Source organism: Heterocephalus glaber, unplaced genomic scaffold, assembly GCF_053883595.1.
Source record: "Heterocephalus glaber isolate CG9 unplaced genomic scaffold, H.glaber_assembly_v1.0 deba00001613, whole genome shotgun sequence".
NCBI lineage: Eukaryota > Metazoa > Chordata > Mammalia > Rodentia > Bathyergidae > Heterocephalus > Heterocephalus glaber.
This window is the reverse complement of record NW_028258384.1, coordinates 31,423,651-31,450,034: the sequence shown is the minus strand read 5'-3', so window position 1 is coordinate 31,450,034 and position 26,384 is coordinate 31,423,651. Positions and strand designations below refer to the sequence as shown.

Below are 26,384 nucleotides of genomic sequence, written 5' to 3'. Positions count from 1 at the left end.
TCAGTAACACTTTTCCAGAAAATAGAAAGCAATAACCAAATATGAGAATATTTTGCCAAGTAGCACTGTCTGCTGGAAATTTTCCCAGACATCTTTTTATATTTTGTTTCAATCTAGTACTCACCACAAATTGTCAACCAAAGTGGTAGCCAAATACTGTACAAACTTCAGTGGAAGTGCAGGGGATAGCTGTGAGGAAGTGTTGAATGATCAGGGAGAAAGGTTTTTATTATGTAAATTCTGAATCTTTCAGTTGAGGCAATAATAAAATTGACTGTGAGGCAGATTATGTGGACAATAGTTGCAAGTGCTTTTCAGTTGCCCCACTACAGCGTATACAATATCTGTACCTTCCCCTCCTCGCTCTTCCACTTTACCCATCACACACATACCTTAAACATTTGTGTAATGTTAAAATCAATGCTGACTAAATTTTCAGCTGTAAATACTTTTGTGTGTGTGTGTAAAATTGTGAGAGTGGTTACCCATTCATTAGCTTTTCACTATAACAATTTTTTTGTTAGCAGGACTTTTGACAACAAAACATAAAAACTGGCACTTAAGATCACAAGTATAATATTTAAGAGATATGCTTGCTCTATGTCCAGTGCAACTACCCATATACATATTCAAAGAGTAAATAAAAGTAATACTATGGAAGAGATCTAAATATAAGTTTGCTTCACTCCCTAGAGTCTTTCTGAAGAATAGTCAAGAGTCTGTCTGTAGTTATATTACATATCATATCTGGCAAAGTTTGTCACCTATATGAGATTCGTTTCTGAGTCAAACCTTAGGATATAAGGTTTCTGGGAAAATGAAGAACTCTGATAGGCTCAGATTTCTAAAGAATCATTTTGAAGGTTATTATACAAAAATATGGTCCTCTGGGCATTTTGAGAGGAAAAGAAAATGAAAACCGAGCTGCTGCACTTTCACACAGAAATAGTAGGAGTAGGCAAATGAGCCCACATGCTTACTTTATTCAAAGACAAATAGTGTTGCTTTCTAATGTCATTTTGGGTGTGAGTCCATATGGAATTAGTTCTAGCCATTTTTATTTCCCTACTTACTGCTTGGGTTTTTTTCCCCTCAAGAAACAAACACTAAAGAATGTATAGAAGTTAGAAAATAACTCTTGATGAAAAACAGCCTGGAATCTTTAGATTTTGAGATCAATCTAGAATAATTCCAAATGCCTTCCAAGCTATTATTAAGCCTTGTGAAGGATTTCTTAAAAATAATCAATAGAGGTGGGTATGTTAATTTTTTGAAAATAAATGTGTGTTAAATGCCATTAGAAAATGTTGTGTCAGGTCACTCCTACCCCTCTAGACACAGTGTAATTATGAAGTGGAAAATTTTCTTTAAGTCAAGATATCTGTAGTTTGAAATTCAGGGTTCATCTAAGTTCTGTTATCTCAGGAAAATTTTCTTCTTTAGGATTTAATTTCTTACTTCACATTATGAAGATAATATTAACTACCATCCAAGAAGCCACAATCCAGGTTTGCAGGCCCCAATCGTTACATTCATGTTGGGCACCACTACAGTATATATAGTTGTCATCCAGCACTTAGAATGTTTCCCTTTACTAAACTTTCCCAATCCAACATCATATATCTCCAGAACTTCTAGCACTGCTTGGTAAAAAAATTGATGTTTGTGAATTAATAATATAAAAACAAATCTTCACCAGTTAATTAAGTAACTACCATCAACATATTACTGTAACCTACTGAAAATGCATACCTCCTAAGAGGTCACTATAACACTAATTTTAGCAGGTTGAGTAAAGGAACTATATTTTGATCAAAAAGAGCCTTTAAAACACTTTTGCCATCATTCCACATAGATGACCATCCTACTTCTCCCACATATGTATCCTTCACAGTGTTTTGCTACTGGACATTCTACCTAAGTTTGGGTATCTATGTTGAATCTCAGAAGACTTCCATGCTCTTGACACTGATGCTTGTTTCTTCCTTAAGCTACTGGTTGCTAAGCTTACTGCTGTAATGGATTGTTCCCTGACCACTACTTTCCTAGTAGACAGACAATGTGGCTATACCTCATTGCCCCATGACTTGTTTAATTTAATTCTGAGAGCCTGTTAGGCAAAGCAGTTTGAAGCACAGAGGTCAAGTTTCAAGATGATTGTTTACCTGATGTCAGGGCAAACTGTCAAAGGATCAAATATGTGCATGTCCCTAATATTGATGACAATGTATAATTTTTCTACTATTCATTGCCCCTGGGACTATTAAAATAAACTTTACCAACTTGAAGATTTTACTTACGAACAGTTTTCCTGGAGTTTTCTAAGTTAAACAAAAAGCTTCATTATGTGGACTACCTGTCCACTCATAGAGTAGGCTATTGTAGGATATACTTGCTTGAACAGTATAATATTATCCCTTGAAGTCACGCTTTTTTTTCTCCCTCCCTTCTTGCCTGGATGGCATTCCTACCTGTGTGGCAAGAGTCCCATGCCAGCAATTTCCATCTTGGGAATGCAAAATGCATAACAAATATTTGTTGATCAAGACACTGTAAAAGTAACCTGTTTTCAGCCACACTTGGATCTTGGAGTTTTCACCTTGAAATACTCACAGTCTAATTGTAAGATAATATCCTAATAACTACAGGTGCTTTTTAATTCACTTGATTTGGTTGTCATGGTTATTTTAGTGCCATTCAGAACATACAACTCATTCTTCATAGCAAGAACATCAGGACGATTGATTTAAGCATTTCTTTTCATTCTAAGAATTAGCTGTAGTGCAAACACAAATGAATTACTCATTAACTTTTTTCCCTCAAAGCAACTTCATCTAAATACCTAACACCCATCACCTCAGAAAGCTTCTCTCATTTCCTCTAGAATCTGTACTACACCTTGAGGCACCTACCCACATGTTTAACAATCTCTATGTAACACAAACTTTCTCAAATTTGAAGATGGAAGAGATTAGGAGCACAACTTTAAATTAACTCTCATCCTTGCCCTTTTCAGCCCTTTCTATGTTCCAAATGAATAGAATAATACACGTGAAGCTCCTCCTTCTCTCACAAGCTCTATTTTTTCCAAATCTCTATCTTCACAGTCTTAATATGAATATTTGTATGCCATAGTCATTGAGAATATAGGTTCTAGGCTCAAATACTTGAGTTGGAATCCTAAATTGTATGTTCCTGAGCATTATCACTAAATCAATCTAAACTTGTTTCACCTATTAAAAAAACTCGGTGCTGATAATAATGTATATCAATTAACATGATTATTATTGTTAATGTAAATACATATATATATGTAAATACCCAATAACATAGGTTATATGTAAAAGTCATTAAATAAATATTAACTATTCTATGTTATTAGCATTGGTAGTCTCTTTTTAGATTATATGCACTTCTATTTATAATGTCAGTTATCATCAGGAGTTAAATGTGACTCATATTTCTATAGTAGTCTAGAGAAAATACATTAAACCAGAGGTATAATTCTAATGCTAGGGACAAATTCTAGATCATGGTCTGACAAGAAAAAGGGCTTGGAAGTCACTACTATTCTCACAACAGCAACAAAAAGCTGAACAAAGTAAAAGTGAACGATTCTTCCCTTATCCATCTGATAAATAAGGTTACAGAAAAAAAACACTACCATAAAAACTGGAGAGACAGGAAAATACAGAGGATCTCAGTTCACTGGGATCAGAAGCAGCCTGATGGAGCTAGCACCTTATATAAATGCTCTAGCCCTCTCTAAATTTTGAATTAGACAAAGAAAAATTCAGCTTTCATACCCATTCTATCTCAATTAGCAACGGATGGGAAGAAGATAAGAAGCATTTGTTAAAGTAACAACCCAATACAAGCCCCACTAAAAGACTGAGACCCCTTATATCAGATTATAGAATTTGTAAGAAACCAGGTATAGAGAAAATACACAAGCACCATTTTTCAGTTAGCTTTATAAATATAGAGTGCTTTTTAAAAAACCTTTATATGGTCTGCATCTGTTAAATCACATTATAAACCTAAATTATTCATTAATCTCTTATTTCTTAAGCAATAAACCAAAAGAATTTTATTCCATAAAGACTGTGTTTTCTGTTTTATCTGCCTTAAAAATCAGATATGAAAAGGTCAAGGAACTTTAAATAATAAAGAATGTGTGTGGTTTATAAATATCACTTTAAATTGCAGTAGTGACTTTAATTAATAGAGAAATCAAACTATGGCCTTTTCTCTAAATTGACAAGACACTTATTAAGTTAATAAGATACTTATGTATGAAAAAAAGGTTTATGGATGAGGTAAGGGTCTGGAGGTTGGGTAACTTGAGTGATGTCTTTTAGCTAATTTTAGAAAAGTTTACTATTTCTTTACTCATTGAACATCTATCCCATACTAATATACCACATTTTATAAATGTAGTGAGTTTGCTTAATTATATTATACACTCAAGTGTTATGTAAATTTAAACTCTTTAAGAAAAATAATTTTATACTATTGTGAACTGTGTAGCCTTATTAAATATTAAAGAGAAGGTGCCTCGTTGCTAACATACAAAAAAAAAAGCTATAGAACACTTTCCCTCCCTGAAAATTCCACTAACACAATAAGGCTCCTGTCTAATAATAAAGTATTATAGATAAAAGAAACATACAAATCAGTCCTTATTAAAGAGATCTCTACAGAAACTCAGAGACAACAGGGTGGTTACAGCCAAGGAAACTAGTGAGAATTTTGGCCTCTAGCAGCTGCAGTTACATTAAACAGTTGACAGCGTAATATTAAGCCAGAAAAATATGAAAACCTCCTACTAAATGCCTATTTTGCTCTAGTTCTTTTTGCCAGTCAGTATATCATATCTGATTTTCAAGCAAAAATTATAATGCATGCCAAAAGACAAAAGAAGTTTGAAGAAAGAGCAAATTCAGAAATAACAGAAACAGACTTTATGCATACCAAACTAAGAATTTAAAATAGAATTAAAATGCTCCTGACTCTAATGGAAAAAGTGAACAACTTGCAAGAGCAAACAAGTAATATAAACAGAAAATTAAAATACTTTAGAAAGAATAAAAAAATACTAGAAATCAAAACATTGAAATAGAAATAAAGAATCTCTCTGATAGGCTCATTAATAACCTGGATACAACTGAGGAAAGTAAGTGAGCTTCATGGCAATATCAACAGATTCTTCCCAAATAGAAAACAAGGAGAGAAAAGAAGGGAAAAAAGTAGAATAGAATGGGAATACCAGAAAGAGAAGAAGGGCAGAAGGAACAGAAAAAATATTTGAACTCTAATGCTGGTAGATCCATGTATCGCAGTATTGCTGAGGGTAGGTACAAAGAAGGGTAAGTGGGCTATTTTGAGCATGTGAGCTGAGTTTTGAACAATTATATAAAAGATGGGCAAGTGAGACATATAAAACAGGAAAAACAACATTTGTATATCCACTTAGATGTGAAAAAGTGAGAAGTGAACAAAAAATTACAAATAGTTTTGCTCTACTGAGAGTAGTAGAGTTGAAATATTTTTTAAAAAGCCTAAATTGTACCCTAAGATATTTGCATCCTTTTAATATTCAAATGCTAGAAGACCAGTGATTCTGCTACTGTTTCAGGCCCCTGTGAACACTCAATAGATAGGAGTTATCACATAAATCATGTTATAGAATCACTAGTCCTCATTAAATAGTAACATACTATGATTAGATGTGTATTTCTGAAAGATCAATCTTGTTATATAGAAGATAGACTTCAAGAAGGACATTAATGCCAGGCATGGTGATGCACGCCCTTAATCCCAGCACTTTGAAGGCTGACATAGTAGTTCGAGGCCAACCAAGGTTACATAATAAGTCAAGATGAGCCTGTACTACACAGCATGACTCTGTCTCAAAAAAACAACAAAAAAGGGATGTTAGTTAAGAAGTTTTAATTTGCTTTGATGTGTTTTAATATCTTGGACGTCATTAATAATATATTGAAAATCTTCTAATTTTGTGTTTTATAACGATTTAGAAAAGAGCCACAGAAAATTTTTGTTCAATTTTGAAAACATATACCTATTTAAAGATTACAAAAAATGACAGAAACAAAAAATAAAACAAGAAGATATAAAATCAAAAGACAGTTTTATTTCTCATCAAAAATGGCAAAAATCTAAATGTAATCAATTGGTAAATAGTTGAACAGTAAAACAAATATACTTTGAAGAACTAGAAATACAAGTATTCAGCAGCAAAATGGAATTAGCTCCTGATATATAACAATGTAGATGACTATATTATGATATGTGAAATGTGCCAGACATAAAAGCTACATATCATATTTTTTATGTACATAATATTCTGGAAAATGTAAAATTATAGGAATAGAAAAGAAGTGAATTTTTAACCAGGGACTGGGGTTGGGAGGAGGGGAATGAGTACAAAGAGACAAAGAGGAACTTGGAGTGATACAACCATTCTATATATTTTTTTACCATTCTATATTTTGATTGTAGTGTATATATTTGTCAAAATATGTCAAAGCAAACCATCACTTGAAACTTTATAATTTATACAGAATAATAGGACACTAAAAAACTTAGCCTTATATTGCCAATTAGAGTCTGGGATGTCTTATGTAACTCTGTTACTAGCTACTATGTAACTTTTCCATTTCTATAGTTGCAGTAAATATCAAGTAAATACTTTAGTCAAAGAATTAAGGATATAAAAAGAAAAAAGAACTATGTGTCATGTACATGTGCCATTTACCTACAAGGGATGAATTCATTACAGTATTACTGCAACTATCTACCAATAAAAAAGCAAAAAGAGAAGAATTTAGGGATGAAAGTTTTTTTGGGGGGACATGAAAGTTTTTATAATATGGTTAGGACATATAGCAAATATTACTATATTTGATTCATGCAGATAAATTGAGGGCCAGACACATTGAGTTATTTACCCATATTAATAGAAGAATGATGATCAGACTTAGGTCTCCTGAGTTTAAGCCCAGTGATTCTTATGTATTTCAAATATCCTTTCCTCCCACATTAACAGACTTTTTATAATTTGCAAGCAGTAAAGAACCCCTCCGGCACTTCTAATGTGATCACTGGGAATAAAAAAAGAGCAAATGGTACTTACACCTTATGTCACTGACTGTAATTCCACACCAAACTGAAGGCTTTATAGGATTTTCAATTTTTACATTTTGGATAAAAGTATCTTTGAAATTTCTTGTTACAAGATTAAAATTCAAGGATAGAATATAATTGATGGTTATAAAAAAGACAGACTATATTCATTGCATTTCCAAAAATGATTCAAAATCCTGAAGCATTTTTGTCAGCAAGAAAGAAAGGCTAAGGGATCTCTGATTACAATTTTCCACCTTTAAGAAAATAGTCATAGTGAATAACAAGGTACATAAATGTAACTCTCCTATCTTTGGAAACCTAATTCATTAAAATGAGTGATAGCATTTAGAAATGGTAATTCTTAAACTATTATGTTTTGTAAGTGAAATTAAAGATAATCAATTTGAATTTTTAAAATATAATATAAGTCAGAGATCTATTTATTTTTTCCACATAAGTAGTTATATCCACACTATTTTAAAATACTCCTTCACCCCACTTCTATCTCATTTCTGGATTCTCTAGTTTACCTCACTGGACTGTTAACTTGTTCTAAACTTACTGCTTTAAGCGATACTGTTTTGCAGTAGCTGTTAGTATTCTGGTAAAATAAATGCCCTATTACTATTTTCCCCAATATTTTTTTGGCAATTCTAGCACATTCATCTACCAATATGAACTCTTTAATCATGTTTTTCAGTTTCAAAAAATTTAAATGTTATCAATTTGGATTATTTATATAAATTTGTAAAGAATTGATTTTATTATTCTTTGATACCTTCCTATGCAGGAACATGTTCTGCTCCTCCATTTCTTTAGATCAGATTTCATGACCTTCAATAAAATATTTTTATAATGGTTCTTTTCTATAATTGTTAAATGTATTTCAAAGTATTTTATAGTTTATTGTTGTTGTAAATGAGATAGTTTCATTTTTTCTTTTACATGTCTAAATAATTGTCCCTCATTTTAAAGAAAAGAAAGCTAATGAATTTTTATGGTTTTTGTAATTTCTTACTGAATCTTCTTATTATTTCTATTGTTGATGCTGAGTAACTTAATTTTGAAGTTATCAAATCATATAATTTAAACTTTAAGCTTATTTTGTCTCTTCATTTCCAATGTTTATGCAGCATGTTTCATTTAATTTTCTTACTGGATCCTCTAGAACCTCCAAAATAATGTTGAACAATAGTAGTACTTCTACTTTGTATGTCATGGGTGTTATAGCTTAGATATAAAATGCTCCTCTAATCTCAAGGTGCACATAAATGAAACAAATTTATTCTTCTTTATGGATAAGCAGTAATCCATTCTGTATAAAATTTCTTCTTTATCAATCCATCTGTTGAGGAACATGTATGTGACTTCCAAGATTTTGGTAATAAGAGTTGTGCTTCTATAAACAGGTATGCATATATCAGAATATGATGTTCTTAACTCATTTGGAAAGATATCTAGAAGGGGAATAGCTGGGTAAAATGGTATTTCTCTTTTTAGGTTTTTTTTTCAGGAATCCATACTGATTTCTATAGTGGTTTTATTAGTTTACATTCCTGCCAACAATATAGAAGTTTTCCTTTTTCTTGAAGCCTTACCAGCATTTGTTATCATTTGATTTCTTGATGATAGCCATTCTTTTGGAATAAGATGGAATCTCGGTATTATTTTAATTTGCATTACTCTAATGCAAGAGATGTTGAAATTTTTTTCATGTACTGGTCCTTTGCATTTCTTTCTTTGAGAAATATCTATTCATTTCAATTGCCTATTTTTTTATTGGCTGTTTTATTCTGAGGGCCGTAATATTTTTGAGGGTTTTTTATATATTCTAGATATTAGTCCTCTGTTCAAGGAGACATTGGCAAAATATATTTCTCATTTTGTAGGTTGTCTCTTCACTTTGTTGGTTGTTTCATTTGTTCTGTGTAATTGTTTTCATTTGATATAATCCAATTAGTTGATTCACAATATTATTTCTTGTGCAATTGAGGTTCAATTCAGAAAGTCTATGCCTGTGTCTATGTATTCAAAATTTTTACTTATTTTATCTTCCAGCATATTAAGTGTTTCTGTTTCAGTATTTATGTCTTTTATCTGTTTTTATTTTATTTTAGAACATGGTGAGGGGGTGTGAATCTAGATTCAATCTTCTGCATGTGTACAGCCTGTTTTCTCAGCACCATTTGTTGAAGAGATTATCTTTTGTCCCGTATGTTTTTGGCCCCTTTGTCAAAGATCAGGTGGTTGGATTTGCCTGGAGTTGTTTCCACATCATCTGTTCTGCTCCAGTGCTTTACATGTCTGTTTCTTATTTCTTTTTGAATTTTCATTTTTACTCTTATGTTTGCAGTACATAATTATTACATTAAATGTGGTGGGTTGGTGCATGTGCATAACACATCTTAATTCTTTTTATGTCCCTTTCTCATCCTCACCCTCTCCCACCTCTCTGTCACTTGGTCCTTTTCCCCTTAGTAAAATATCTACCCCACATGTCTGTTGGGTTTTTTTTTGTTTTTGGGGGGGTTTTTTGGTCCATACCATGTTGCTTTTGTCACTGTAGCCTTGTAAGAAAATTTGAAATCTGGGATTATCATGCCTCCTGGTTGCTCTTATTGCCCAGAATTGCTTTTGGTATTCTGGGTCTCTTCTGATTCCATATGAATTTTATTATTGCTTTTTATAGTTCTTCAAAAAATACTGTTGGTATTTTGATTGGGATTGCTTTAAATCAAAGTAGGCCATTTTTTATAATATTGATTTTGCCTATTCAGGAACAGGGGATAACTTTCCATTTTCTCATTTCCTTTTTGATCTCACTTTCAGGGTATTGTAGTTTTTGTGTTAGAGGTCTTTTTCTTCCTTTGTTAGAATAACTTCTATTTAGTTTTTTCTTGAAATCATTGTGCACAGTGTTGTTTTCCTACTTTCTTTCTTGATGAGTTCATTATTCGTGTACAGGAATGCTACTGTTTTTGCGTGTTAATTTTGTATCCTGGAACCTTGCTGAATTGGCTTATTTTTTCTAGGAGCCTTTTGGTGAAAATTCCAGGTCTTCTACATAAAGGATCCTGTCATGTGCAAATAAGGATACTTCAAATTCTTTCTTTCCTGTACATATCCTTTTTATTTCTTTCTCTTGCCTAATTGTTCTGTTTAAAATCTCAAGTACTACATTGAACAGGAGTGGTGATAGTGGACATCCTTGTCTAGTTCCTGATTTTAGAAGAAAACCTTTCAGTTTTCCTATTTAATTTGATATTGGCAGTAGAGTGTCATAAATGGCTTTTTATCAGATTGACATGTTTCTTATATACTTATTTTCATTAGAGTTTTTATCATGAATGGATGTTGGACTTTGTCAAAGGCTTTATCTGCATGTGTTGAGATGATTGCATGACTTTTTTTTTCTTGCTTCACTTATGTGGTGTACACATTTTTTGTTTTGTGTATGTTGAACCATCCTTGCATCCCTGGCATGAAGCCTACTTGGTCATGATAAATGATCTTTTTGATGATTTCTTGCATTCTGTTTGCCAGTATCTTGTTGAGTAGTTTTGAGTATTTATTCATTAAAGAGGTTGATCGTTAGTTTTCTTAATTAGTAGAGTCCTTGTCTGGTTTTGAATTCAATACAGTGCTACCTTCCAGGAATAAATTTGGCAGGACTCTTTCCCTTTTACCTTCAGTTGAGTTTGAGGAGTATTGGTGTTAGATCTTCCCCGAACTCCTTGTTGAATTCAGTGGTAAATCTACTGGGTCCTGGGCTTTTCTTAGTTGGTAGGGTCATTTTTTTTTTAATAACTGCCTCAATTTCATTACCTGTTATTGGATTATTCAGGGTTTTTGTTATTTCATCTTCATTTTGGTAATTCATGTGCATCTAAGAATCCACCCACCTTTTTCTAGATTCTCCAATTTATTGTAGTACAAGTATCTGAGGTAGTCACTAATGATCTTCTGGATTCTGACAATGTCTATTGTTATTTTGCTTTTTTCATTTCTAATTGCATTAATATGTCTTTCCTTCTTTTTTTGGTAAAATTGACTAAGAGTTTTTCTATTTCCTTTATTCTTTTGAAGAGCCGATCTTTGTTTCATTAATTCTTCATATTTTCATCTCAATTTCATTAATTTCTGCTCTTATCTTTATAATTTCCTTCCTTTTTCTAGTTTTGGATTTAGATCATTTTTGTCTTAGTAGCACAATGCTATTCCTTCCTTATGGAAAAAGAGTGTTTACCCTGTGTAATATGTCAGAAATATTTAACTTTTGTTTTGATTTTGATAGGGTTTATACCCAAGTGTTCACCTTAAGTCTCACAGGAGACATACTTGGTGGACTTTTCTGCAATGCTTGAAATGTTAATACTTTGGAAACTTTTGGAGATGAAGTAAATGCATTTTGCATAATGAGATAGATATGACTCAGAGGTTTAATGTTATGTAATGTTATGTTTATATGTTTATATGTTATGTTTATATGTAAATATCCTTCATGTATCATATGCAGAGGTATGGCGTGATTAGAGGGTAGCAGGTCATTGTGGGCATGACCTGGAAGGGTATATTTTTGTTCGAGGCTTCACCCTTCTCTCTGTTTCCATATACTATGAAGTGGGCAGCTTTCCTCCACCTTGTCCCTTCCACCATTCCATTTCTGCCTTGCAGCCAAGTGACCATAGACTGAACCCATGGAAACTGTGAGCCATGATAAACACCTCTTCCTCTAAGTTGTATGTATTGGTATTTTGCAACAGCAATGGGAAAGCTGACAAATACAATGTGTAAGGATTTATGTACAATTACAGAGATTTTTATTGCTGCTCATTATTTAAAAAAACTGGGAAAAACATAACTATCCATAGGTAGAAGTATGGTTGCATGAAAAATAAATTTCTTTTTTATGAATTATTATAGATATATTAAATTAATTAGAGCTATGACTGTGGATATAGCTCATTGTTAGGGCTTATGCCTAGAGTGCACAAGGCCCTAGGTTTAATTCAAAAACACCAGAAAAACATGAATTAGATCCATAGAATCAACCCTGAAGAAATTTCACAATGTTTGTATGTGATCAGGCAAGCTGAAAAGTGATATGTGTAGTATGTACTTATTTTCATAAAAATTAGAGAAGATTTGTGTATATCTGTATGGTAAATAAATAATAAACATTGTGTGTTTGTGTGTGTATGAGAGAGAGACAGAGACAGAGACAGAGACAGAGAGACAGAGAGAACAGACAGAACAAGAGCATTAGCATAGAAGAATGTGAAAGGTAAATCAAACAGGTACTTATCTGTTATAGTTAAAATGGAGTACAAGATGGGGATACAGTTAACTTTATACACTGTTACAATGTTTTCAGTTTTTAAGTGCACATACATGCAGATTTAGTATCCCTTATCTGAAATATCTGGGATGAGAAATGTGTTAGATTTCAGATTTTGGAATATTGACATATATATAACCAGCTATATTGCCAATGGGACCCAAATCTAAGCAGAAAATTCATTTGTCATATCTATATATCTATATATAGATATGTAGATATACACACATATATCCTGAAAATAAGTTTATATAATGCTTTAATAATTTTTTCCATTTGTGGTATTATGTCAGTGCTCAAAAAGTTTTGGATTTTAAAGTATTTCAAATTCTGCATTAGAAATGGACAGCCTTTATGTACAGGGATAATAAAAATATATTTTGAATGCTTAAATTTTTAAAAAATTTATTACAGGACACAGTACCATTAATCCTCCTCAGCATCTCCCCTTCAAACTCATTTATCTGCATATTCTAGCTATTTTCTGAAGCACTTCTGGAAGTCCTCTTTCATGTTTTCATGAAGTATAATAAAAAAATTAGTGAATGCTGTTATACATCCAATGGAAAGGCAAACTTATAAACACATTATGGGGTATCCTCATCTACTTTATTGACCATATTTGGCACTCTAGGACTTCTCACTCTTCCCCAAAGTCTAAATAGCCATGACAGGTAAAGATTTTAAATTGATTCAGAACATTGAGGAATTCAGGACAGCATAACCAAAGACACTCACAAGAGATCTTCCAGAGTTACTTCAGAAAGTGGCAAGAATGAGGGCATAAGTGCATTTGAAGTGAGAAAGGTATTTTTAGGGAGATTATTCACAATATATCTTTTACTTTAATAATTTTTAAAAATTTAATGTTCATATTTTTATCATAGCTCATATACACATATGAATACACATATACATGCACATATATAAACATCTAGGTCTTTTAGCTGCTGTCTTTCTTTTTGGTAAAACTCAGCAACGGTCAAAAAAAAGAAAGGAAAAATAAGTTTCATTAGACTATAGCAAGTCACTTAGCCATTTTGGGCTTCAGTGTCTTTATGTACTCTATAATAGGAATCAGTTGTACTACACGGGCTCTAACATCTCTCTAATATTAAAACTCCTACTTAGCTCTACTTTGTTTTGAAAAAAGTCTTATTCTGGTTTATTTGATTCTCTTTAGATACTTAGATTCACTACAAAATCCTTAAGGAACATCTCAGAATGTTTTTCTGAAGTAATAAGTTTGACAGAGAATTCTGTTTATATCAATAATGTGATTATATTAAATGAACAACATGTTTTTAGTGGAGCAAGCCTAGTGGTATTATAAGAAGAAAATTTATGGTTCCCAGTCACGTGGAACACGCCGAATCAACCCGCTGCAGACAGGCAGGTCTGTGCACACCCTACTGAGGGCCCCAGTCACGCGGAAGATGCCAAATCACCCTGATGCAGACAAGCAGGTCTGCCCACACCCTACTGAGGTCCTGAGTCACACAGAAGACACCGAATCACCCCGCTGCAGACAGGCAGCCATCTGGTTCCACACTAAAAAGACAAAGAGGACACCAGACCACCAGACCAAGGTACTGAGTCCCGCTGTTCCCGGCCCAGAGGTAAGGGCTTCTGAGCCCCCATCACACGGCTCCTGGTCCACAGGAAGGGGGTTCCTGGTCACCATCCCTCCCACTGCTCCCAGCCCAGAGGAAAGGGCTTTTGGGCCACCTTCTGTCCCGCTGCTCCTGGCCCAGAGGAAGGGGCTTCCGGGCCACCATCCCTCCTACAGGTCCCGGCCCAGAGGTAGGGGCTTCTGAGCTGCCATCCCACTGCTCCTGCTCCAGAGGAAGGGGCTTCCCAGCCACCATCCCTCCTGCTGCTCCAAGCCCACAGGAAAGGGCTTTTGGGTCACCATCCCTACTGCTGCTCCCGGCCCCTGTCCCACCTCTCCCAGCTCAGAGGAGGTAATCCGAGCAGGCACAAACAGCACCCTGCCCCAGTTGAAATGAGAAAACACATAAATAAGTCTCAAAACCAGACTTCCAGATCACCTACAGCAACCCCCAAAGGAAATGAGATGGAACACTCTGATACTCAACAACCTGGACCCACTGAACTGGCAACAAAAGGGGATCTGGAAAAAAATGAAATCAGAAATAATTTCTCAGATAACAGGAGAAATTGTGCTCCTAGTGTAAGACATGATTAATAAATCTACAGAGGAGATGAGGAACATGGTGGAATCCCAACATAGGAAACAAATGGAATCCATAAAACAGATGCAAATAGATTTCCAGGACATGAAAAACTCCATGGAAAGTCTACACAGCAGAAAGAGCCAATATGAGGACAGAATTTCAGATATAGAAGATAAGATTGCAATTAGTGACCAGGAAAAGAAAAATTGCTTCAAAATTATAAGGGAACATGAGAAATCAATCCAGCAGCTGCTAGATGATGCAAAGAAGAATAACATAAGACTGATTGGGCTCAATGAAGAAACAGGAGAGAGTGCAGATGACATAAAAAATCTCTTCACAGAAATAATGGTAGAAAACTTCCCAAGCAGGGGAAAAGGGCTTGACATACAGATAAGTGAGGCATATAGGACTCCAAATAGCCTTGATCAAAAAAAATCTACACATAGGCATATAATTGTTAAGCTTCCAGAAACACAACAGAAGAACAAAGTTCTCCAAGCAGTCAGAGAAAAGAAACAAATCACATACAAAGGAAAGCCCATCAGAATCACAGCAGACTTCTCAACACAAACCATCAAGGCAAGAAGAGCTTGGAGTGACATATTCCAAGCTCTAAAAGAAAACAGCCTCCAACCAAGATTGATATACCCTGCAAAACTATCTTTCAAAATTGATGGAGAAATAAGATGATTTCATGATAAAGAGCACCTCCAGAACTTCGTGAATACCAAACCACCACTCCAAAGGATTTTACACAATATCCTATGAACAGACATTGAGGATCACAACCCCAGGAAACAAAGCAGAATGAACCCATCTGGCATGACAAGAAATTAAATGTAAATGGTGAGAACCCAACAAAAAGAAAAAGTCATAGCAATGACAAGTCAATACGTTTCAGTTATAACCATCATTGTTAATGGTCTCAATTCATCAATCAAAAGAAATAGACTGGCAGAATGGGTCAAGAAGCAAAATCCAACAATATGCTGCATACAAGAAATACACTTCATTCAAAAGGAAACTCATAGACTGAAAGTTAAAGGGTGGAAAACAATACTCCATGCAACAGGAACCCCCCAAAAAGCAGGAATGGCTATTTTCTTGGCAGATCAAGTAGATTTCAAACCAACACCAATTAAGAGAGATGAATAAGGACACTACATCCTTGCAAAGGGAACAATCCAAGAGGAAGAGATGACAATCATAAATATCTATGCACCAAACACTAGTGCACCCAACTATATAAAACAAATAGTAACGGACATGAAAACTCATACATGCACTAATATCATTGTAGTGGGGGACCTCAACACCCCACTGTCACAAATAGATAGATCATCTAGACTAAAAATAAGGAATGAAATACTAGAACTCAATCGAACTCTTGAACAAATGAACTTAACAGATGTTTACAGAGTCTTCCATCCCACAAAATCACAATACACATTCTTCTCAGCTGTACATAGGTCATTCTCAAAAATAAACCACATAATCACAAATAGAACATGTTTAAGTAAGTGCAAAGGAATTGAAGATATCCCCTGTATATTATCAGACCATAATGTGATGAAATTGGAGATCCATAGCAAAAGAAACAAAAAATTTCATAAACAGGTGGAAATTGAACAACACACTTCTGAATAACCAATGGGTCACAGAGGAAATTAAAGAAGAAATCAGACAGTTCTTTCAATTAAATGACAATGACAATACAACATATTGGAATCTATGGGACACAATGAAAGCAGTCTTAGGAGGGAAATTCATAGCAGTGAATACACATATTAGGAAAACAGAACGAGCCCAATTAAACAACCTGATGCTGAACCTCAAGCTTCTAGAAAAAGAAGAGCAGGACAACCCCAAAGCTCATACAAGGGAAGAAATTATAAATATCAGAGGAGAAATCAATGCAATGGAGACTAAGAGAATGATACAAAAAATCAATGAAGCCAAGAGTGGGTTCTTCGAAAGAATCAACAAAATTGACAAACCTTTATCCAACCTTGTCAGAAAAAGGAAAGAAAAGGCCCAAATCCATTCAATTAGGAATAAAAAGAGTGAAATTACAGCAGACCCAGCAGAAATCCAGAGGATCATCAATACCTACTTCCAGAACCTATACGCCAATAAGATGGGCAACACAGAAGTAATGGACAGTTTCCTAGATACATATGAATTACCAAAGTTGAATGAAGAATACCTAAAAATTCTGAACAACCCAATATCAACCAATGAAATTGAAAATGTAATGAAAAACTTATCAATTAAGAAAAGCCGGGGCCCTGATGGCTTCACTGCTGAATTCTACAAGACATTTAGAGAGGAACTCCTGCCACTACTGTTTAAACTCTTTAATGATATTGAAAGGGAAGCAATATTCCCAAATTCATTCCTAAAAGCAAGCATCACCTTGATCCCCAAAGCAGAGAAAGATCCAACTGAAAAAGAGAACTATAGGCCAATCTCATCTTCGATAATGGAGCCAAACAGTCTCACTGGAGGAAAGATAGCCTCTTTAATAAATGGTGCTGGAAAAGTTGGGTTTCAACTTGCCAAGGACTAAAATTAGACCTATATCTCTCACCACGCACTAAACTAAAATCAAAATGAATTAAAGATCTAAATATTAAAATAGAAACTCTGAACCAGTTGGAACAGAGGTTAGGTAGAACCCTTGAAAACATCGGTGTAGGAAAAGATTTTATGAACAAAAACTCAGTTGCCCATGAACTTGCACAAACAATCAACAAGTGGGATCTCTTCTTATTGAAAGGCTTCTGCACAGCAAGAGAAACCACCAGCAGTGTGAAGAGACAACCATAACGTGGGAAAAAATCTTCACCTGCTCTTCCTCAGACAAAGGTCTAGTATCTCAAATCTATAAAGAACTTAAAAAGATCAGACCTCCCAAATTTAAAGACCCAATCCGAAGTGGGCATCTGAAATGAACAGACATTTCTCAGACAAAGAAGTAGAAATAGCAAATAAATACATGAAAAAATGTTCAACATCACTGGTCATTCGAGAGATGCAAATGAAAACAATGCTGAGATTCCACTTCACTCCAGAAAGAATGAAATCAACCAATAACAAATGCAGGCGGGGCTGTGGGGAAAGAGGAACCCTCCTCCACTTCTGGTAGGAGTGTAGACTGGTGCAACCACAGTGGAAATCAGTATGGAGATACCTCAAAGAACTAGGACTGGAAGTCCCATTTGACCCCACTATTCCACTGCTGAGGATCTTCCCCAAAGAATTAAGAGAATCATACCACAGTGATATATGTGTGCCCATGTTCATAGCAGCACAGTTTGTAATAGCTAAAACTTGGAAACAGCCCAAATGCCCATCAACTGGAGACTGGATAAAGAAAATGTGCTTTTTTTTATAAAATGGAGTACTACTCAGCCATAAAAAATGAGAAATTAGAGACATTTATAGCTAAGTGGATGCACATTGAGGGAATACTCTTAAGTGAAATAAATAGGACACACATGAATAAATACCGAATAGTTTCTCTGGTGTGAGAAACTGAAAGTGAAAATAAGGACTAAATGTATAATAGGTAACGTGAAATAGGAAGAAAGGGGGCAAAGGGGAAGGAAATGGGAGGGCTAGGGGAAAGGCTAGAAGGGAATGGGATTAATATGAGAAAATGGAAAAATAGGAACAAAATCTTTGTAAATAGGGAGGACTGGAGGGGTTGAAGGGAGGGCTGGGCAAGGGTGAAAACTAAGAACCAAGAGAGACTATGTAAAGGTGCAAATTTCCAATGATGAATGTCATTATATTGTATACCTAAAATGTACCAATGATTAGAATGAATAATTGATAATGCAAAATAAGAAGAAAAGGTCCAAAGGGGTAGGGGTAGTGGGAGGGGCATGGGAAAGGAAAGAAGGGAAAGAAAAAATGCTGAGAAATGGAAAAAATGGAAATAAAGTGTTTGTAAATAGGGAAGGGTGGAGGGCGTGAAGGGAGGGCTAGGAATGGGGAAAAAATAAGAACCAAGATGCATCATGTAAAGGTACAATTTCCAATGAGAAATGTAATTGTGTTGTATACCTACAATGTACCAATAAAAGAATTTAATTAAAAAAATTAAAAAAAATTAAAAACTTAAAAAAAAGAAGAAGAAAATTTATAAGAGATCAGAAATCCAGGGATTGAAGAAAATTGACCAACTTTTGTATAAGTGACCCTTTGTAGCCACATCTCTTTTTGTCACCTGATGGGGTTTGAAAAGAGGAGATATAATCTTCTCCCACATATTCCCTGTATTTGAAGGATGACCAACATTGAATTAGTCAGCTATCTTTAGTGTAGGTGTGTGTTCATACACATATCTTTCATATTTTATGATAAAGTAAACTAGTTTCCAAACCAATGGGTAACAGCAGTACTCTGGGGTGTTGTGCAGGGGTTACTATCATATAAACATATTGATATCCTATTTTACAGCCACAAATTAGTCTGAAGGAGCCTGGAGCAGCTAAAGTACTCAAGAGAAGTCCTCCAGTCACTTCACTGTGTATCAATTTCTATGTGTGATATTATGTGAGAAGATGGTTGTTTTGACTTATACACTGTGGAAATATTAATTGAGCTTGCTTTATTTTGAATTTTTCCTTTGCAAAGGCTCTCATGTCTTTGGTTAAAAACAAGTATGTTTATTGCACTTTACTGAATACAAAGATTCTGCCAAGGATAAGCAGGAACTGTTCTTTAGATCCTTTAATTAATGAAGCTCTTTCCTGGAGTGTTGAAAATAAGCTGTTTGTTCATCTATCACATTCCATGAAAACAGGGAAATGTGTTTCTTTTGGTCCCTTTACTATTCCCAGCATGCTGCCTCACAAAGATAGACACTCAGTAAATAAGTATTGAATGAATGACCAATTTTCCAAATGAATAAAATAATTGTACTGAATCATGTTGCCAACGAATACCAATTATAACTAATGAAAAACTTAGAAGTTTGTGACAAGAAAAAAGGAAGATTCGAATCGATATCCTTGACCTAGTAACACCAGGCTACCAGGTGAGGTAACTAATCAAATAGATGAATGTTTTACCTCAAAGTATATACAGTACTTGGATTTTTACTGCTTGAGTTCTATTAAAGTTAGAGGATTCTTCAGTTTAGAAATGAGATAAGAGGACCCTACATTCTTGTGACATTGTTCTCTGTAATTAGGTAGTTTTAAATGTTATTCTTATTTCAATAAACAAAATAATCTTTGTCTTTCATGTCTAAAATATTTCTAAAACAGTTTTTGACACAGGGTCTTGCTATGGAGTTCAGCATGACCTTGAAATCACTATGTAGCCCAAGCTGGCCTCAACTTCATGGTGATCGTCCTGTCTCAGCCTCCCTAATGCTGGGATTACAGGTATGTGCCACCATGCCCAGCAGTAAGTAAAACACATTATTGGATATTTTTCTATAATGTTTAATCCCATTCATATAGTGTAAAAAATTTTTTTTTTAAGTTTAGCCCCTCTCTTCACCTCCTTCTGCTAATTGATAAAGTTCATATTGAAGCATGTCTCCCTTACCCATGTCCCTTTCATTCCATGGACATACATGATTGCCTTACCCAGACATCTTATAAACATGCCCATCAATCAATGAATAGATAAAGAAGATGTGGGGATATTTTATACAGTGGAGTATTGCTCAGCCATAAAGAAAGATAAACTTGAGACATTTATAGCTAAATGGATGACCTTTGAGACCATACTCCTAAGTGAAATAAATCAGACACACATGTGTAAATACCGCATTGTACCTCTGGTGTGATAAACTAAAAGTGTAAATAAGGAACAAAATGTATAATAGATATTGTGAAATAGGAAGAAAATATTCAAATGGCTAGGGGAATGGGGAAAAGAAAGTAAGGAAAACCAAAAATATGAGAAACGAAGGAAAAAATGGAAACAAAGGTTTTGTAAATAAGGAGGTGAAGATGGGTTGAAGGGAGAGGCAGGGAATGGGAAAAAATAAGAACCAAGATATATCATGTACAGACACAAATTCCTTACAATGAATGTGATAATTATGTATACCTAAAATGTACCAATAAATTCAAACTTAATTAATTGATAAAAAAGAAAGTTGGAAATAGGCAGGTCAGAAAAAAAAAATGGTGGAGTGCTGAGGGACAACAACTTAACATCTCTGAGATTTAGAGTCCAGACTCTAGAAAAAAAAATAAATTGGAGAAGAAACAAAAAGAGAAGTAGTTTCCTGGTAGCTGAGAGGTCCAACAAAAAAGTTTAAAAGATACAGAGAAACTGAAGAAGCAGACCACAATGCAGAGAAGTGAAGGGACTATCTGTACTTTGCCCATGGATCATGGCTGCCCATGGCTTGCTGCAGTTTGTGAGACAAAATGAAAGGAAATGCTTCTCCTCAGAGTGAAATGCTGCAGCAGAATGGGCTATACCAGCAGTGTCTATGATCTGAAAGGAGAGCACAGGACTCTGCTCTCAATGATTACTTCTTCAGGCAACAACTTGTGAGTGACTTTAGTACAAACACCAGCCATACCCTGCAGAGAGTGCAGAGTCCTTGGTTAGACACCATCCCAGGAAAAGGTTGTTTGAACCTGGGACCCAGAGTAGCCCTTGGCTCCATTCCCTTCCATTGCTCCCAGCAACATGCACCCAGAGCAACTGAGTGAGAGATAGCCACAAGAGATAGCCAGGGGTTAGAGAGCAGTCTGGAAAAAGAACTCTTAAGATGTTTGAGCTAAAGAACACAGGCTCTTCTCCCACAGCCAGAGGCCAGCCTCAGCCTAGGTTACTCCAGATTTGAAAGTCGCAACATCAGTGCCACGTGGGGGTTTTTTTTCTTTTCTTTTTCTTCTTCACTAGATTATTGATGTTTGAGAAATTTCCTTTGTCCTTTTCCTTATTTATCTATTTTCTGTCTCTTTTTCTAACTTTATATTCTTTATTTTTTCTTCTCCCTGTAAAATTTTCCCTTTAATTTTTTCTTTCTTATTTTTATTTTTCATGTAATTTATTTTTCTCTCTTTTATCATTGATTAGTCATAAGTTTTTCCTGTTATCTCTATAGAATTTATAAATATCAATTTACCCCCAGTAGGATCTTTTGTCCCATTCCTCTCTCCTTCTCGCATCATAAGTTGAAGATTTCAAATTTTTCTTGTTGAATTCCCTTGTTCCTAAACACTTGTATCTTTAATAGTACAGGCATTAAGCTTTATTGGTCTTTAGATAGTTGACTCTATAAAATTTCTGTTGAATTTTTTTCTATGATTAGTGGAGATATAGCTGTCACATGCAGTGCATATTAGCTGTGGATCAAAACCTGGGTTGTCATGATGTTTACACTATAATTTTGAATTTTTTTCTAGGGTTAATGGTGGTACATTATTGGTTCTTGTGGTATTTTAATACCCAATTTGTCTTGCATGATACTACTGTAGTTGATTTGCTTGATCCTGTTGCATAATTGTAGCTATTAATGGGTTTTCTTTTTTTTTTTAATTTTTATTTTATTGGTATATTTTAGGTATACAATATAATGACATTCATCATTGGAAATTTGCACGTTTACATAATCTCTCTTGGTTCTTATTTTTCCCCATTCCCCTGGCCTCCCTTCAACACCTCCATCTCTCCCTATTTACACAGATTTTGTTTCCATTTTTTCATTTTCTCATAGCAATTCCATTCCCTTCATTCCTATCCCCTACCCCTCAAACTTCCCCTTCCCCTTTGCACATTTTCTTCCTATTTCACATTATCTATTATAGCTTTTAGTCCTTATTTACACTTCCAGTTTCTCACACTAGAGAAACTATTAGGTATTTGCACATGTGTGTCCTATTTATTTCACTTAAGAGTATGGCCTCAATGTACATCCCTTTAGCTATAAATGTCTCTAATTTCTCATTTTTCATGGCTGAGTAGTACTCCATTTTATTTATAAAAAAACCATTTTTTTATCCAGTCTCCAGTTGATGAGCATCTGGGCTGTTTCCAAGTTTTAGCTATTATGAACTCTGCTGCTATGAACATGGGTATACATATGTCAGTGTGGTATGATTCTTTTAATTCTTTGGGGAAGATCCCCAGCAGGGGAATAACTGGGTCAAATGGGACTTCCAGTCCTAGTTCTGTGAGGTATCTCCATAATGATTTCCACAGTGGTTGCACCAGTCCACACTCCCACCAGCAGTGGAGCAGGGTTCCTCTTTCCCCACAGCCCTGCCAGCATTTGTTATTGGTTGACTTCATGATAGCAGCCATTCTTTCTGGAGTGAAGTGGAATCTCAGTGTTGTTTTCATTTGCATCTCTCGAATGACCAGTGATGTTGAACACTTTTTCATATGTTTATTTGCTATTTCTAATTCTTTGTCTGAGAAATGTCTGTTCATTTCAGATGCCCATTTTCGGATTGGGTCTTTACATTTGGGAGGTCTGATTTTTTAAAAGTTTTTTATAGATTCAGGAGGGATCTCTTCTTATTAAAAATCTTCTGCACAGCAAGAGAAACTACCAATAGTGTGAAGAGACAACACACAATGTGGGAAAAAAATTTTAACCTGCTGTTCCTCAGACAAAGGTCTACTATCTCAAATTAATGGGTTTTTGTTGTAAGCCAATACCCAGATTGCATTTTTGCTATTAACAATACAAGGGTACATTTTCAGAGAACTCCATGTTGGCCCAGTTACACTACATCTTCCCCTGCAAATTAACTGAGATGTTTGGACCACAGGATGGAAACAAAGTTCTATAGTTAGCCACATCCAAAGTACATCACTGAAAAGTGACTACCTAAAAAGACATATATGCTAACATCAAAGTCATTACACTATAATGGCCCACAAACTGAAGACAACACAAACCATCAAAAACAATAGAAACATAAGAAGATAAGGCAACAAAATGCCTCCCAAAACTCCTAACTCCCTAAAAGACAATGGAGCAGCACTAAGGAAAAACAGCATAAGCAAAAACTCAAATTATTCAAAAGGATAACAGAGGAGTTTGGAAAAAAGATCAAAGAAGTATTCAGCAAGATCTGAGAAAATATAACTAAACAGTAATGAAAGTAATAACCAAAATGATCCAGGAGCTTATAGAAGACACTAATAAAAAAGCTAGATGAGCTAAACAAAATAATATAAAATATGAATGACCAGTTCAGCAAAGAATTAGAGTTCATGAAATGGTTTCAGTGAGAAATACAGAAGATTACAATTATACTGAAAGTATGCATGGCAGAAGCAACAAATGTGAGGACAGAATTTCAGAATGAGTGAGGCACATAGAACCCCAAATAGTCATGAACAAAAAGAGAACCTCTCCATGCCACATAATACTCAAAGTACCAGAAGTGCATCACACAGACAAAATCTTAAAAACTGTTAGAAAAAAGCAACAAATCATTAGAATTACACCAGACTTCTCAATACAAACTGTAAAGGTTGGGAGAGCTTGGAGTAGAGTTTCAATACCTAAGGATAACAACTTCAAACCCCACTTATTTATCCTGCAAAACTTTCCTTTAAAATTGATAAAGAAATAAAGTATTTCCATGGCAAGGAGCACTTAAGAAATTCATGACCACCAAACCAGCATTCCAAAAATCTTTAAAAGTTATCCAATGAAGCCATCAATGCCAGTAACTCAAAAAGAACAAAAGCACTTGGAAAGATGAGCAGCTAAGTAAAAAGGAAAAAATAAGGAAATTAGCAACAGAAAAGCAATGCAATGACAGGAATAAGTCAATATACTTTAGTAATAACTCTCAGTGTGAATAGTCTCAACTCCCCAGTCAAAAGACAGATTGGTAGAATGGATCAAGAAACAAAACCCAACAATATGCAGGGTAAAAGAAATATATCTAATTCAAAAGGAAATTCATGTATGAAAATTCAAAGTATAGAGAACAATATTACATGAAATGGGAACCCAGAAAAAAGCAAAAGTAGCTATCATAATTTCACACAAAGTGGATTTTAAGCCAAAACTGACCAGAAGAAACAATGAAAATCACTACATATTGGTTAATAGAACAATTCAACAGGAAGAGATAATAATTATAAACATTGATGTACCAAAAACCAGTACATCCAACTTCATAAAACAAATACTATTAGACATGAAAAATCAGATAGATACAAATACAATTGTAACGAGGGACCTCAATACTCCACTGTAACAAATAGATCAACTAGACAAAGAATTAACAAAGAAATATCAGAGTGGAATCAAAGCTTTTGTTTTTTGGTAATATGTTCTTACTTATGTTATCATATTTTTATTTTATTTTTTGCTAATTAATAAATTTTATTTTATCCCATTCCCCCCCAAGCCCCCTCCTAGATTCCATTACAAAAGCTTTGTTGGCATCAAACCTTTTAACAAATGAACTTAATAAATATCTACAGAGTATTCTACCCAACAACAACAGGATATACATTCTTCTCAGAAGCACATGGGACTTTTTCCAAAATGGATCGCATACCTGCCCATAAGCATCTTTAAGTAAGTTTAAAAGAATTAAAATTCTGCTATGCATATTATCAAACAACATTACAATAAAACTAGAAATCAATCGCAAAGGAAACCAGAACAATTTTGCAAATATATAGAAATTAAACAATACCCTCTTCCATAACCAATGGGTATCAGAAAAAATTAAGGCATTTCCTACAGTGAAATTATAATGTCACTACAACATACTGGGACCTATGGGACACAATGAAAGTAGTCCAAAGAGGGAATTTTATAGCAACAAATGCCCACATAAGAAAAACAGAGTGAACCCTAACCTTAACCCTAACCCTAACCCTAAATAACCTGATGATGCACCTTAAAGTCCTAGAAAAATGAGAAAAACACACATCTAAACTTAGCACAAAGAATAAAATTATAAACATTAGAGCAAAAATAAATGAAATTGAAACTAAAGTAACAATAAAGAGTCAATGAATTGAAGAGCTAGTTCTTTGAAAGATTAAACAAAATGACACAGCCTTGAGCAATCTTACCAAAAGGAAGAAAGAAAGGGCCAAATTCATGAATACATGAAAAAGATGAAATCACAATGGATGGTGCAGAAATCCAAAAGATCACTGGTAACTACTTTGAGAATCTGTACTCTAATAAAATGAAAAATTTAGAAGAAATGGACAGATTCCTAGATACACATGAACTACCAAAGTGGAACCAAAGAGATAGAAAAATCTTGAACATTCTAATATCAGTTAATTATATTGAAGAAATTCTTTTAAAAACTACCAACTAAGCAAAGCCCAAGTCCCAGTGGATTCAGTCAAATTCTACAAAAGTTTTAGAGACAATCTAATGTCAATACTCTTCAAAGTTTTTAATAAAATTAAAAGCAAAGCAGCCTTCCCAAATTCATTTCTGGAATCAACCATTACCCTAATTTTAAAACCAGAAAATGAACCAACCAAAAAAAGAGATCTACAGGCCAATCTCTGTAATGAACACAGAGGTCCGATTTGACTCAGCTATTCCCCTGCTGGGTGTCTTCCCAAAAGAATTAAAAGAATCATACCACAGAGATATACATGCACCCATGTTCATAGCGGCACAGTTTGTAATAGATAAAACTTGGAAACAGCCCAATTGCCCATCAACTGGATATTGGATCAAGAAAATGTGGTTTTTCAATAAA

The 26,384-nt window shown here is 34.5% G+C and overlaps 1 protein-coding gene across 2 annotated transcripts in view; it reads right to left on the bottom strand.

Annotated features, from left to right (window-relative positions):
• The window catches only part of Il1rapl2 (interleukin 1 receptor accessory protein like 2), a 647,009-nt gene that overhangs the window by 571,423 nt on the left and 49,202 nt on the right, over window positions 1-26,384 (bottom strand). The gene's annotated exons all lie outside the window — the stretch shown is intronic.